The 12,929-nt window shown below is 37.1% G+C and overlaps 1 protein-coding gene across 11 annotated transcripts in view; it reads left to right on the top strand.

Annotated features, from left to right (window-relative positions):
• Positions 1-12,929, top strand: part of PAN3 (poly(A) specific ribonuclease subunit PAN3) — a 117,863-nt gene that overhangs the window by 36,953 nt on the left and 67,981 nt on the right. The gene's annotated exons all lie outside the window — the stretch shown is intronic.

The following is a 12,929-nucleotide window of genomic DNA, read 5'->3' as shown; positions in this document are numbered from 1 at the left end:
ACACACACACACACACACACACACACACACACACACACACACACACACACACACAAAAGCACACACACTACCTGCTTCTGAACATCTTCATCTATATGGCATAAGACTTTAAAAACTCAGTGTGTCTAAAATGAATACTATATCTTTTCCTTCAAACCTGGTCTTTCACTCACACACATCTGTACACACTTGCTCACAGCTATATGCCCACTCTCTGTCTTGGTTATTGATATCACCCAGTTGTGAGTTCTTCATTCTTCCATCTTCCATATCTGCCACATTCTTTGGCCACTAAGATCTGTTGGTTGTGCTACCTTGAAATTCTCTTCACTTTTGTTTTGTTTTGTTTTGCGGTACGCGGGCCTCTCACTGCTGTGGCCTCTCCCGTTGCGGAGCACAGGCTCCGGACACGCAGGCCCAGCGGCCATGGCTCACGGGCCCAGATGCTCTGTGGCATGTGGGATCCTCCCGGACCGGGCCACGAACCCGTGTCCCCTGCATCGGCAGGCGGACTCTTAACCACTGCGCCACCAGGGAAGCCCTCTCTTCACTTTTAATGTTACCAAAGTACAGTTTAGGCTCACCTCCACTTCTTACCCGGACTATTACTATTGTAGTCTCTTACCTGGTTTCCTGCTTCTGGTCTTTTCATTCAGACCACTACTTGGTTGATTTCTCTTCCTTGTCATCTGTTCTTTGTCATTAGAATACAATCCAAGTCTCTTAGAAAGGCATCCAAGGTGCCACTTGACCCCTCAGATTACTGCTGCAGGCCTGCTGAACAGTTTGCAGCACGATGGAGAGCAGCATGCTCTTCCTGCCTCTGCCTTTGAACATTCTCCTTGCTTGCTGTGCCCTTCTCTCTGCCTTGACTCAGCAAACTTGTCTTTTAGGATTCGATTCAAGCATATGGTCTTATGACCTAATTAGACAGCTCTAAGCATTTGTTCACTTTTCCTCGCACTTCACATTGCTGTAATTAATGTGTATATAACATACCGGCTAGCAGTGAATGGCACACTATAGGTAGTTATTTTTTTTTTTTTTGATACATGGATGTTCTGAGCTCTTGGGAGTGTGGAATTGGGTTCAGGGTACATTCTGTACCTGTGAAATGCCAGCCTGTGAACTTCTAGAACGTAGTGCCTATGTTTCAAATATTTTGTTCTCCACAGTGCCTAGCACAGCGCCCAGCACATTATCTTTTATTATTAGCTATTCAACTAGTTGAATGAATTAACCTGGATTAACGATTATCTGGTGAGATGAGTATTTGGCCAAATTTAGTCCTGAATTTAAGTTTTGTACATTTTCTTAAGTTTTCCTTTGGTATAGTTTCAAGACATAAAATATCATTATGGAAAAATGTTTGAAAAATCTTAATATATGTTAAATTTTGTGATTAAATGTGGCAGGATTCTTGGTTAGAAAGAATGCCTCCAAGTAAGTCTCTATTACTATGCAATGTGACAAATAGATTTTACTGATATATAGTTATGGATAGAAGATGTACATAGGTATGCAAGATAGTTATAGCTGTGTAAAGTAATTATTGCCTCTCTGGAATGTGGTGATGGTCTTGCTGTCTCCTGGATTACTCGTTAACGGACCTAAATGGATATTTTTGCTTCTTTTAGGGAGAGTAATATTTCTTCCCAACTTTATTGAGATACTGGGTTGGCCAAAAAATTCATTTTGGGTTTTTCCTTAACATCTTATGGAAAAACCCGAACGAATTTTTTGGCCAACCCAATAATTGACATAAATAGGAAGAGTAATATTAAGAATTAACTAGGTAGAATATTGAGAATACCTCGGTGATGGTTAATGATTACTGTTATTGGAGAACTTTGACATGTAAATAACTTTTAATGGAAGAGGAAGCATTTCATCTGTTTTTTTTTAAAATTTATTTATTTTATTTATTTTATTTTTGGCTGCGTTGGGTCTTCGTTGCTGCACGTGGGCTTTCTCTGTTGCGGCGAGCGGGGGCTACTCTTTGTTGCTGTGCGTGGGCTTCTCATTGCGGTGGCTTCTCATTGTGGAGCACGGGCTCTAGGGCGTGCGGGCTTCAGTAGTTGTGGCCCACGGGCTCAGTAGTTGTGGCTCACAGGCTCTAGAGCACAGGCTCAGTAGTTGTGGCGCACGGGCTTAGTTGCTCCGCAGCATGTGGATCTTCCCGGACCAGGGCTTGAACCCGTGTCCCCTGCATTGGCAGGTGGATTCTTAACCACTGTGCCACCAGGGAAGCCCCTCTGTTTTTGTTTTTAAATGCCTTCTATCCTCCAGATACAGATTTTTGCTTTTTTTATATACATTGGTCCTACTCGTCTCAATTTGAATATTGCATATTCTCTGTGAATTCTTAATACCACTCCATTCAGTGATGATGATATGCAAAGAAAAGGGAGTAGTGTAAGTGGCTTCATAATTTACAAATCTTAACAAACTTTCTTAAAACTTTTTTGTAAAAGTTATATATGTTTATTGAAAAAAATTCACATACTACAGAGAAGTACAAAGGAGGAAGCAAAAATGTCCCATTTCCTCACCACCTAGAGATAGAATCTTCTTTTAACACTTCAGTGAGCATCTTTAGTTAGAATCCTTTTACACACCTGTGCACATGCACGTACACACATTCTCCCTCTCCCTCCCTCCCTGCCCAACCCGTTCTCTTAGGCATATGCACACCATTTTACAAGAAGCAATTTAGTATAATTGCTGTATTGTAGCCTAATTTTACTTTATTTTTTCTCAATAGTGGTATTGGCCTATTTTCATGGTAAATAAAAATATATCAATTCTCATGATTTTTTAATTGCTACACACTATTGTATATACCATAATCCACATAACCAGATCCCTATTGATAGATATTTTAGTTATCCCTCCCCCCACCACTTTAAAAAATCATTTAAAAAATCTGTGCTAAATGGAATCTTTTCTACTTGGGTGATTTTCTTCTTAGCCTAAATTCCTAGATGTAGGAATACTAGGTCAAAGGATATGCTTGTTTTTCATTTTGGTACATAGTATCAAACTATTCTCAAGAATAGTGTTACCCATTTCTGACAAACTTTATGAAAGATGAACTAATGAGCGTCTTTGGAAATTAATGTGCCTGTAGTTTCACACTCTTATATAGAGAGAGTGACTTTAAGCTGAGTTCACAGAAATGTTTTTGTTTGACTCTACCATAACATAAAGCCTCTTACTAATTGACTTTCATCTGGCAGGTTCTGACATACACATGCCACTTTGCCCTTAAGATAGTCAGATTATTAGTAGGAGAACTTATATTTAAAAGAACAATGGTGTGAATCTCTTGTAAGCAGTAGTAGTCAACTTTCCTTCACTGTCCCCACCAATTTGAATCTGATTTATTTAGAGAATCATATTTCCTCTATTGGGTTGTTTTATCAGAAGGCCCAGTTTACTTCAGAAAATTTGTAAATTGTGATATTAGACTAATTTCACAATAGTAGTAGTGTTTTTTGTTGCTGTTTTTTTTTTAGTAGTAGTGTTATATGTTAACTTTTATAAGATGAAACTTGACTGGTCTTAAAATATTAAGTTTCTGAATAGCCCAGAAGTTGAGTATATTGTGATAAATTTTAAATTGACCATATTTGGACATGCTTGAAATCTGGAGAAATAACAACCCATTAAGGCAAAAAACAACAACAACAACAACAAAAAACCATGTAGAAATATGAACTTGGAGGTTCTGGTTAGCCATTTGACTTCTCCTTTCTGTCTCGCCCTGTTCCTCTTTATTCTGTGTTATTCATGAACACTGAAGACTAGTAAAAATCGCTCTGAATAGTGCTGCTCTTTATGTCTATAAGTCTCATCTTTTTATGCCTTTTTAGATAATTTTATCAAGGCAAAATTCTTGCCTATCCCTGCCTTTCTCCTTCATTATCAGTATCCTCTTCTACCTTTCCAGATAATTCACTGCTCTCTGCCCTTGCCAAGACACAGACACACACAGACATACATACAGCCCTCTACCTTGAGCATGAATCTTTTGAATTAGTCCAAAACTAGGCCCCTTTGTCACTCTAAAGAGAGAAGAATAGTAGTGAAGAGGGGAGATTGGAGTCATACGTTCTGGTAAAAAGTAGATATGGCCAAGATTAGTATCAACGTTTTATCTCTCTCTCTTTTTTAATGATTTAATTCAGTCAAGGACCGTGGAGACTTGACCTGATCAGTCTTTGGATTTCAGCAATTAAGTCATTAAATAAAACTTTCCTTCTCTTTCTTTCTTCCCATTTTCCCCTCCTTTTTCTCCTCCTCCTTTTCTTTTTCTGCTTCTCTCTCTTTCTTTTATCCTGGCTGAAAGTAGAAGATGGATTTGAGTTGTGCAAGACTGGAGTCAAGTTGGTCCGTTGGGATGATGGTAACCTAGACTAGGGCACTGACAATGACATGAGTAGAAGTAGTTGAATTTGAGAAATATTTAGGATGTAGAATAGACTGCATGACTTGATGCTGACTTGATGCTTCAAAGGTAACTGCATTATCAGAAAGATAGTTGTGACATAATTTATCTGTTTAGGAAAGAGATTGTATAGAAAGCACAACAAAACTTGAAAAACCAGCTTTATAGGGAAGTAGTTGATTTGTTCATAAATAGTTTGAATTAATAGTTGCAAAATATCTCTTTACTGGTGGGTGTCTGATCTAGCCAAAACAAGGAGTTGGCTAAATTTTATATATTTATAACTTAAGCTCAAATTAGGAATACCTTATGTTTGGAAAACATCACCACAAAATGATTAGAACAGGGATTAGACTTACCCTCCCTCCAGAAACAGCTAAAAAACTGACCAAAATATATAAAACAATTTTCAAGACATTAGATATCAGGCAGTGAAAGACAGTGATCTCTGATAGATGGGAAACAAATGAGGTGAGCTCCCCGTGATTACCTTAGCTCACTGTTCGGTGGGCAGTTTCTGAGCCTGGTGCCTAGAGCGGGAACTCGGGTGGAGCCTAGTGATCTATCTAATTAGGGAGACCAAACTGGAAGTTTACAGAGGCCAAGCTGGATATAGTTCACAAAAAAAGTACTGGAGAGGAGAGAGCTCATACATAGAACTTTGGATGCTTACAGAGATTCTCCTTCCATCTTCAGCTGAGTACTGATCAGAGGCTATGAGTGAGGAGTTACTTGAACTGGAAAAAGAGATTCCTGAAAAGATTACAGGAAATAATTCTCAGAGCTCACACGAGGCCAAGAATAGTTCCTATTCCCACAAGCCAACATGGAAAGCATCATAATTCATGAAGCATTAAGTAGGGTAATGGGAAGTCTTTTGCCTCAGTAGTAGGACCAAATTAGCCTTAGAATAAATGCTGCCCTAGTCTTAACTAATAAAGCTTAAAAGCAAGACCTGAAAGAATCAGACTAATTTTTAATCAGTTTAATGACAATGGAGAACAAAGCTCAAGAATATTTATAGCAATAAAAATATATCTAGGACTTCCCTGGTGGCACAGTGGTTAACAATCCACCTACCAAGGCAGGGGATACAGGTTCAAGTCCTGGTCCAGGAAGATCCCACATGCTGCGGAGCAATGAAGCCCGTGTGCCACAACTACTGAGCCTGCGCTCTAGAGCCTGTGCGCCACAGCTACTGAAGCCTGTACACCTAGAGCCTGTGCTCCACAAGAGAAGCCACCGCAAGGAGAAGCCTGAGCACTGCAACAAAGAATAGCCCCCGCTCGCTACAGCTAGAGAAAGCCTGCGTGCAGCAGCGAAGACCCAATGCAGCCAAAAATAAATAAAAAGTAAATAAATTTAGTAAAAATAAAGGAAAAAAACAAGGCATCCTTAAATATATATATATATATATATATATATGTATATCTCCAGCACCCAAAAAGATAAAAGTGACAATATTTGGCATTTGATCAAAAATTACCAGCAATGCAAAGAAGTAAGAAAATATGACCCATAAGGAGAAGCAAATGTAATCAATTATAACACATAAATAGTATGTAAGAACATCAGAAGAGTTATTATAACAATACTCCATGTGTTCAGGAAACTAGGGGGAAGATTAAACATGTTAGTGTAGACAAGGAAGACCTACTAAAAAATCCAAATCAAACTTCTAAAATTTAAAACTACTTTGTCTGAAATGAAAAGTAGTGGATGGGATTAATGACAGATTAGACATTGCATCAGAAAAGATTAGTGAACTTGATGACATAGTGATAGAAACTATCCAAAAAATAGAGAAAAAGTGAGCCGTGGGATAACTTGAAGCAGCCTAACACACTTGTATTTTTAGTCACTGAAGCAGGGTGGGGGAAGGGCAAACAAAAAATATTTTAAGAAACAGTGGGCAGATATTTTCCAAATTGGATGAAAACTGTAAGCCCACAGCTCCAGGAGCTCAATGAACACAAGCACGAAAGAAACATGGGGGAGTAAAAACTGCACCAAGGCACACCAGATAAACAGCCAGAGGGAAAAATATTCATTTTTGAGGAACGAAGATGTAAGTGATAGCATATTTCTTGTTGGAAACAGTACAAGCCAGAAGACAGTGCAACAATAACTTTAAAATATAGGAAGAGAAAAAAAATGTCAACTTAGAATTCCGTTCTTGGGAAAAATGCAAGAATGTAATCCATTGGGTGCATTTAAAGACTTGTGAAATTTTGAATAAAATGTGCAGTTTAGTTAAACTTATTGCACCAATGTTAATTTTATGGTTTTGAAAATATACTCTAGTTATGTAAGATGATATCTTTGGGGAAAGATGGTGAAGGATACTACTACTTGTGAATTTTAAATTACTTCAAAATTATATATTTTTTAAAAAGCAAAATAAACACCTTTTTAAACATACAAGAGTTGAAAGGGTTCACCTGCAGTATATGTGTACTTAATAGATATTAATGAAAGTACTTCAGGCAGAAGGAAGAAAATACCTTATGGATCTATACAAAGAAATGAAGAACACTGGAAACAGTAACTACATGAGTAAATATAAGAAACTGTCCCCCTTACTCTGTAAGTCTCTTTGAAAGATAATTGACTGTTGAAAGCAAAAACGGTAATAGTGTGTGGTTGGGTTTATAGCATATGTAGAAATAAAATATATGATGATAATAGCACAAAGTCTGGGAGGGGAGAAATGGAAGTATAATATTGTGAGCTTGTTACACTATATCTGAAGTAGTTTAAAATTCAGTGATAGTTGGTGTTATGGACTGAATTGTGTCTTCCCCAAATTCATTTTAAAATATATATATGACTGTATATAGAAGTGGGCTTTTAAAGATTTAATTAAGGCTAAATGTGGTTGTAAGGATGGACCGTAATCCAATATGATTGGTGTCCTTAGAAGAAGAAGAAGAAATACCAGGGTTGCACACACACACACAGAGAAAAGGCCTGTTGCTGTGAGGACACAGTGAGAGGATGGCTTTCTGCAAGCCAAGGAGAGAGGCCTCAGGAGAAACAAACCCTCTTGGCCCCTTGATCTTGGGTTCTCACCTTCTAGAACTGTGAGAAAATACGTTTCCATTGTTTAAGCCAGGGGTCCCCAACCCCTGGGCTGTGGCACAGTGTTGGTCTGCGGCCTGTTAGGTGCCGGGCCTCACAGCAGGAGGTGAGCAGCGCGCAAGTGAGCGAAGCTTCCTCTGCCGCTGCCCATTGCTCACATTACCGCCTGAATCATCCCCCTGCCTCCCCCGTCTGCGGAAAAATTGTCTTCCACGTTACCGGTCCCTGGTGCCAAAAAGTTTGGGGACCGCGGGTTTAAGCTGCTCAGTGCGTGGTATTTTATTATGGCTCTAGCAGACTGAGATAGTCAGTGATAAGTTAGATACACGTACTGTAAACCCTAAGATGATCACCACAGTAACAGAACAGAGAGAGTTACAGCTAACAAGCCAAGAGGGGAGGTAAAATGAAAATTTTAAAATCATTTAATCCCAGAGAAGGCAGAGAACAGAAAAGGAGACCAGAGAACGGGTGGAGGAAATGGAAAACAAGTAACAATATGTAGATAGATCCAAACCTGAACTGACCAGTAATCACATTAAATATAAGTCTTCTAGACATCCTAATAAAAAGGCAGATTTTCAAATTGGATTAAAGAAAAAGAGCAAACTCTAACTATGTGAAGCTGACAAGAAACCTGCTTTAAACATAAACACGAAAATAGATTAAAAGTTATACCATGCACTAGTCAAAAGAAAGCTGGCATAGCTATATTCATGTCAGAAAAAGTAGATTTCAGAGCAGAGAATATTACCAGGAATACAGAAGGTCATGTGATAAAGGTAAAGGGGACAGTTTATTAGGAGCATAGATATGCCATTTTTAAATGTTTATGCACCTAAAAACAGAGTTAAAATATATGAGGCATAAGCTAGTAGAATTGCAAGGAGAAATAGACGGTGATCGGATTTCAGTACTCCTCTCTCAATGAGAGGAAGAAAATCATTAAGGAGATGGGAGGCCTGAGCAGCTCTGGTAGTTTACTCGTAGAGCCCTGTGCCCCACAGCAACCACATGAATACTCTTTTCAAGTTCACATAGAAGTTGGTCACCAAGACAGACCAATTCTGGGTCTTGAAAGAAGTCTCAATAAATTTAAAAGGGTACAAGTCCTACAGATGTGTTCTCCGACCACAAGAGAATTAAATTAGAAACCAGTAACAGATCTTTGGAGAATCTCAAGTATTCAGAGACTGAATAACACACACACTTTTGACTTACTCATGTGTCAAAGAGGGATTAGAAAGGGAGACTTAAAAGTATTTTGAACTGAATGAAAATGAAACATGCCAGCAGTTGTGGGATGCCACTAAATCAGTAATCAGAGGGAAATCTGTAGCACTAAATGCCTGTATTAGAAAAGGAGAAAAGTTCCCAAATCAGTGAGCTCAGCTTCTATATTAAGAAACTAGAAAAAGAACAAATTAAACCCAAAGTAAACATAAGAGGGATGAATCTTAATGATGCAAAGTGAAAGAAGCTAGTAAAAAACCCAGCACCTACATATGTATGTAAGATTCATTTATATTAAATTCTAGAAAATACAGACTAGTCTATAGTGACAAAAAGCTTATCGGTGGTTGCCTGGAGTCCAAAGCAGTGGAGCAGAGAGGAACAGGAGGGAGGGATTTCATTCAAGCTTGTGGAAGCTTTTGGGCATGATGAATGTAGTCATTTTCTTGATTTGGGTAGTGGTTTCATGGTGGTCTACCTATGTCAAGAGTTATCAAAGCTTACATTTAAATATGTACAATTTCTTATATGTCAGGTATATCTAGATAAAGCTGTTCAGAAAAATTTACCAGGTCATTCACGTTCATTCAGAGAGTAGAAAGATTACTGATAGCAGCTTATGAAGCTATTAAGAGGTAAAGCAAGTTGAGCTCGTTACAAGGAGTTTTACTAAGGAGGGTATTTTATGGTTTTATGAGGTTACTGTGCGATTTTAAAAAGCCTGACCAATATTCAGGAATAGCAGTGATTCCTCAGTCATTCGTCACATCACCTTAAGACAACTTTCTTTTTCGTACAGACCTTTTGGCATATTTGCAGTGAAATATTACATAATATTTTGTGTTTTTATTCAGTATAAACCTCTTCCTGTCATTCTACCTAATTAAAAATTAATGGCTGAACTTTTTATTTTGTTTCACTGTTTATTAAATTAGTCCCTTAATTTATGGAACTAATTTATTGTGTTATTAATAAGTACTCTTGATTGTAGTGGAGTCCAGCAGAGTATTAAATTCTGAATTAGACTTTAAAAGTAACAGTTTCCAAGAAATAATATGATAGTAGAAAAGCATAAAGTTGTATTAATCTTGAGCTAGAAACCTCAACAGAAAATTACTTCATTTGTAAAAAAAACAAAACCTTTATCAGTCATTGGTAAAATAGGAAACACTCTATCATTTTGGTTGGTTGGGATGTCTGAATTGAAACATTAATTATTATTTCATTTAAAATATAATGATAATAATTACAACAGTGCTTTATAAGCTAAAGGCCAGGACTCTTGACTTAGTATATTTCTGTCTGGAGAGGACAGGTAGGAATCATATCCAAATGTTGGGGGATGATGTTGGTTTGAAGAACTCACTAAATAAAATGCACTTGGTTCTTTTGGTTGTGAAAGTTGCGGTGTAAATTTAAGTGTGTGAGAACCTAAAACTCTATTGATAACTTCTCACAGAGTGAATGTCTGCTGTTTGACATAAACATTGATTTTTTTCCCAAATGTACATTTAGAGCTGTTTAAGATATGAATGAAAATTAGGACTTAAAGTATGAATAGAGGGCTTCCCTGGTGGCACAGTGGTTAAGAATCCGCCTGCCAATGCAGGGGACACAGGTTCGAGCCCTGGTTCGGGAAGATCCCACATGCCGTGGAGCAACTAAGCCCGTGCGCCACAACTACTGAGCCTGCGCTCTAGAGCTTGCGAGCCACAACTACTGAAGCCTGCACGCCTAGAGCCCGTGCTTCGCAACAAGAGAAGCCACCGCAATGAGAAGCCCGCGCACCGCAACGAAGAGTAGCCCCCACTTGCCGCAACTAGAGGAAGCCTGCGCACAGCTTCAAAGACTCAACGCAGCCAAAAATAAACAAATAAAAATAAATAAGTATGAATAGAAATTAGAAATTATGAATAGAAATATAATTATATGTATGTTAGAAAACCCACAAATTTAATATTATAGGAACATATTTAGAGAGTTATGATGGGATTATCTAAGTCACAGGGTGGGAGTAATAAAACTTTGGTGTTCTTTTTCACTATTCCTTTTCTCGTTTATTCCATTCTCTTTAGTGTTGTTGAAGTTAGACGAATTTATATAACCCAAGTCCTTGACTCTTCTTTCTAGATATAACCTTTGCCTCCTAAAGCTAAAATAAATTGTTTATTTTCTTTTCCTTTTTTTAAAAACTTTATTTTTGGCTGTGTTGGGTCTCTTTTGCTGCTCATGGGCTTTCTCTAGTTGCGGCGAGCAGGGGCTACTCTTGCGGTGCGCGGGCTTCTCGTTGCGGTGGCTTCTCTTGTAGCGGAGCACGGGCTCTAGGCGTGCAGGCTTCGGTAGTTGTGGCTCGTGGGCTCTAGAGCGCAGGCTCAGTAGTTGTGACTCGCGGGCTGACTTCTTAACCACTGTGACAGCAGGAAAGTCCCAATCGTTTATTTTCTGATGAACAGAGATTTCATTTTAATGTGATACTGGTTTTAGTTACCAGTTTTGCCTTATCTATCTCTAAAAAAGTATTCTTTTTAACATGTTAAAGGTGTGTGCCTATGGTATTTTGTTGCTTTATAAAACCCTTATATATGTTACAAACCAGTTATATTAAAATGGTTTAAAGAATGCATCTTTTTATTATATAGTTATATATAACTTTTATTATATAGTTCTTATTTTAACTAATTTTATCATGAGAAAGTATTCTCATTATTATAATTTCTCATTAAGTATTTTTAATAGTTCTCTAATCTGGTTAGAGGAATTTATATTAACTGTTAATAATAGTAGCGCTACTCACTTATTCCTAGATTTTGTTTTTTGTGTTATACCTACTATGTAATTCTTTTTTCTGCCATTTAAATTCTTTAACCTTCTCTCTCATCTCAGATAAACTCACCTGAAATAAAACAAACTGTCTAACCACCCAGACAAGGGAAATGCCTTGCCATCATAAATCAGGAAAAAAAATGGAGGGAGGGGTTTAGGCCCTTCTTTTCACTTCTTAATTAAAATTCATTGCTGGTAGGTTTTTTGGATCTGTGGTTGTTGAATCCCTAAAAGTTGCAGTTTAGTGTATACATTTTCATAGTTAATTTTAATAACTTCTATCATAATAAATTTGAAGGACCTTTATTATTTGTTATAATGGCATTTTATATATAATTTATTTGGGGGAGGTAGAATAGATTTTCCCCTCCTTTTTCTCCTTTATAGGATCCCTTAAAAATAGTCTTTCAGACTAATTTAAAATAGATTTGATTTAGAGAAACTCAGCTTTGAAATCAAAAGTCTCTTATTCAAGGTAAATGTAAGGTATAAATGAAATGGAAAGTGGGTGATACTTTTTCTCGGGATTAGATTAGATTAATTTCTTTGTCTAAATTTGCTGTCTCTTAGTAATCTTGTAATCCTGAAGTATCCATCTCTCCTAGGCGTTTTGAACTCTTTTACCAAGTTATCTGATTGCGTTTTGACCTCTTTTACCAAGTTATCTGATTGATTTTATCTTGACTTTCATCTTCTACAACAGATTCAGCATTAACTAGTACACACTGATTTAGCTCTGAAGGGGTCCTCTTGGTAACCATTTGTTCTTTTATAACTAGGGATTACTACGTCAATAAAATGCGTTGGCTTATTTTCTACTCCAGAAATTAAGGAATTGGCCGTACTTTTAAAGAAAATGCCAGTGTTTTAAATTTGGAAGGTTTTAAAATAGACACATAAGTGACAGAAGAGGACTTTTTTTTTTTCTCTTTGGAAAATATGTTTTGGTTCAGGCCTGATTCTTTTTTTTCTTCAGAATTTTATGTCTTAGATATGGCAGTAAAAGAGGTTCTCTGTACATCTAGTATATTGTAGTTAAACACAGGTTAACATTTTTTCTGTATTTTATTACTTTGCATTTAATTTTAGCTGGAACGTAACTAGTAAAATATCATTTGTTTTAGAGTTTAAAATGAGGTTAGCCTCTTGACTTGCTATTTTCCAAATTTAATATTTTGAACTCTAACCTAGCAGTTTAAAATGTCATTCATATTGAGTAGGGAAGTTGTTCTTGGATTGTACAGTAATTAGTCCATCTTTTTATTTTATGCCTTCTATGGAAGTATTTTTCCATTTTAATGATCAGTTCTAAAATACTTCAAGTGATTAAATTTTTTGCATC

Source organism: Aethalodelphis obliquidens, unplaced genomic scaffold, assembly GCF_003676395.1.
Source record: "Aethalodelphis obliquidens isolate GAN/ISIS:26980383/991018 unplaced genomic scaffold, ASM367639v1 scaffold16, whole genome shotgun sequence".
NCBI lineage: Eukaryota > Metazoa > Chordata > Mammalia > Artiodactyla > Delphinidae > Aethalodelphis > Aethalodelphis obliquidens.
The sequence above is the reverse complement of the archived record's forward strand: the minus strand, read 5'-3'. Positions and strand labels throughout refer to the sequence as shown.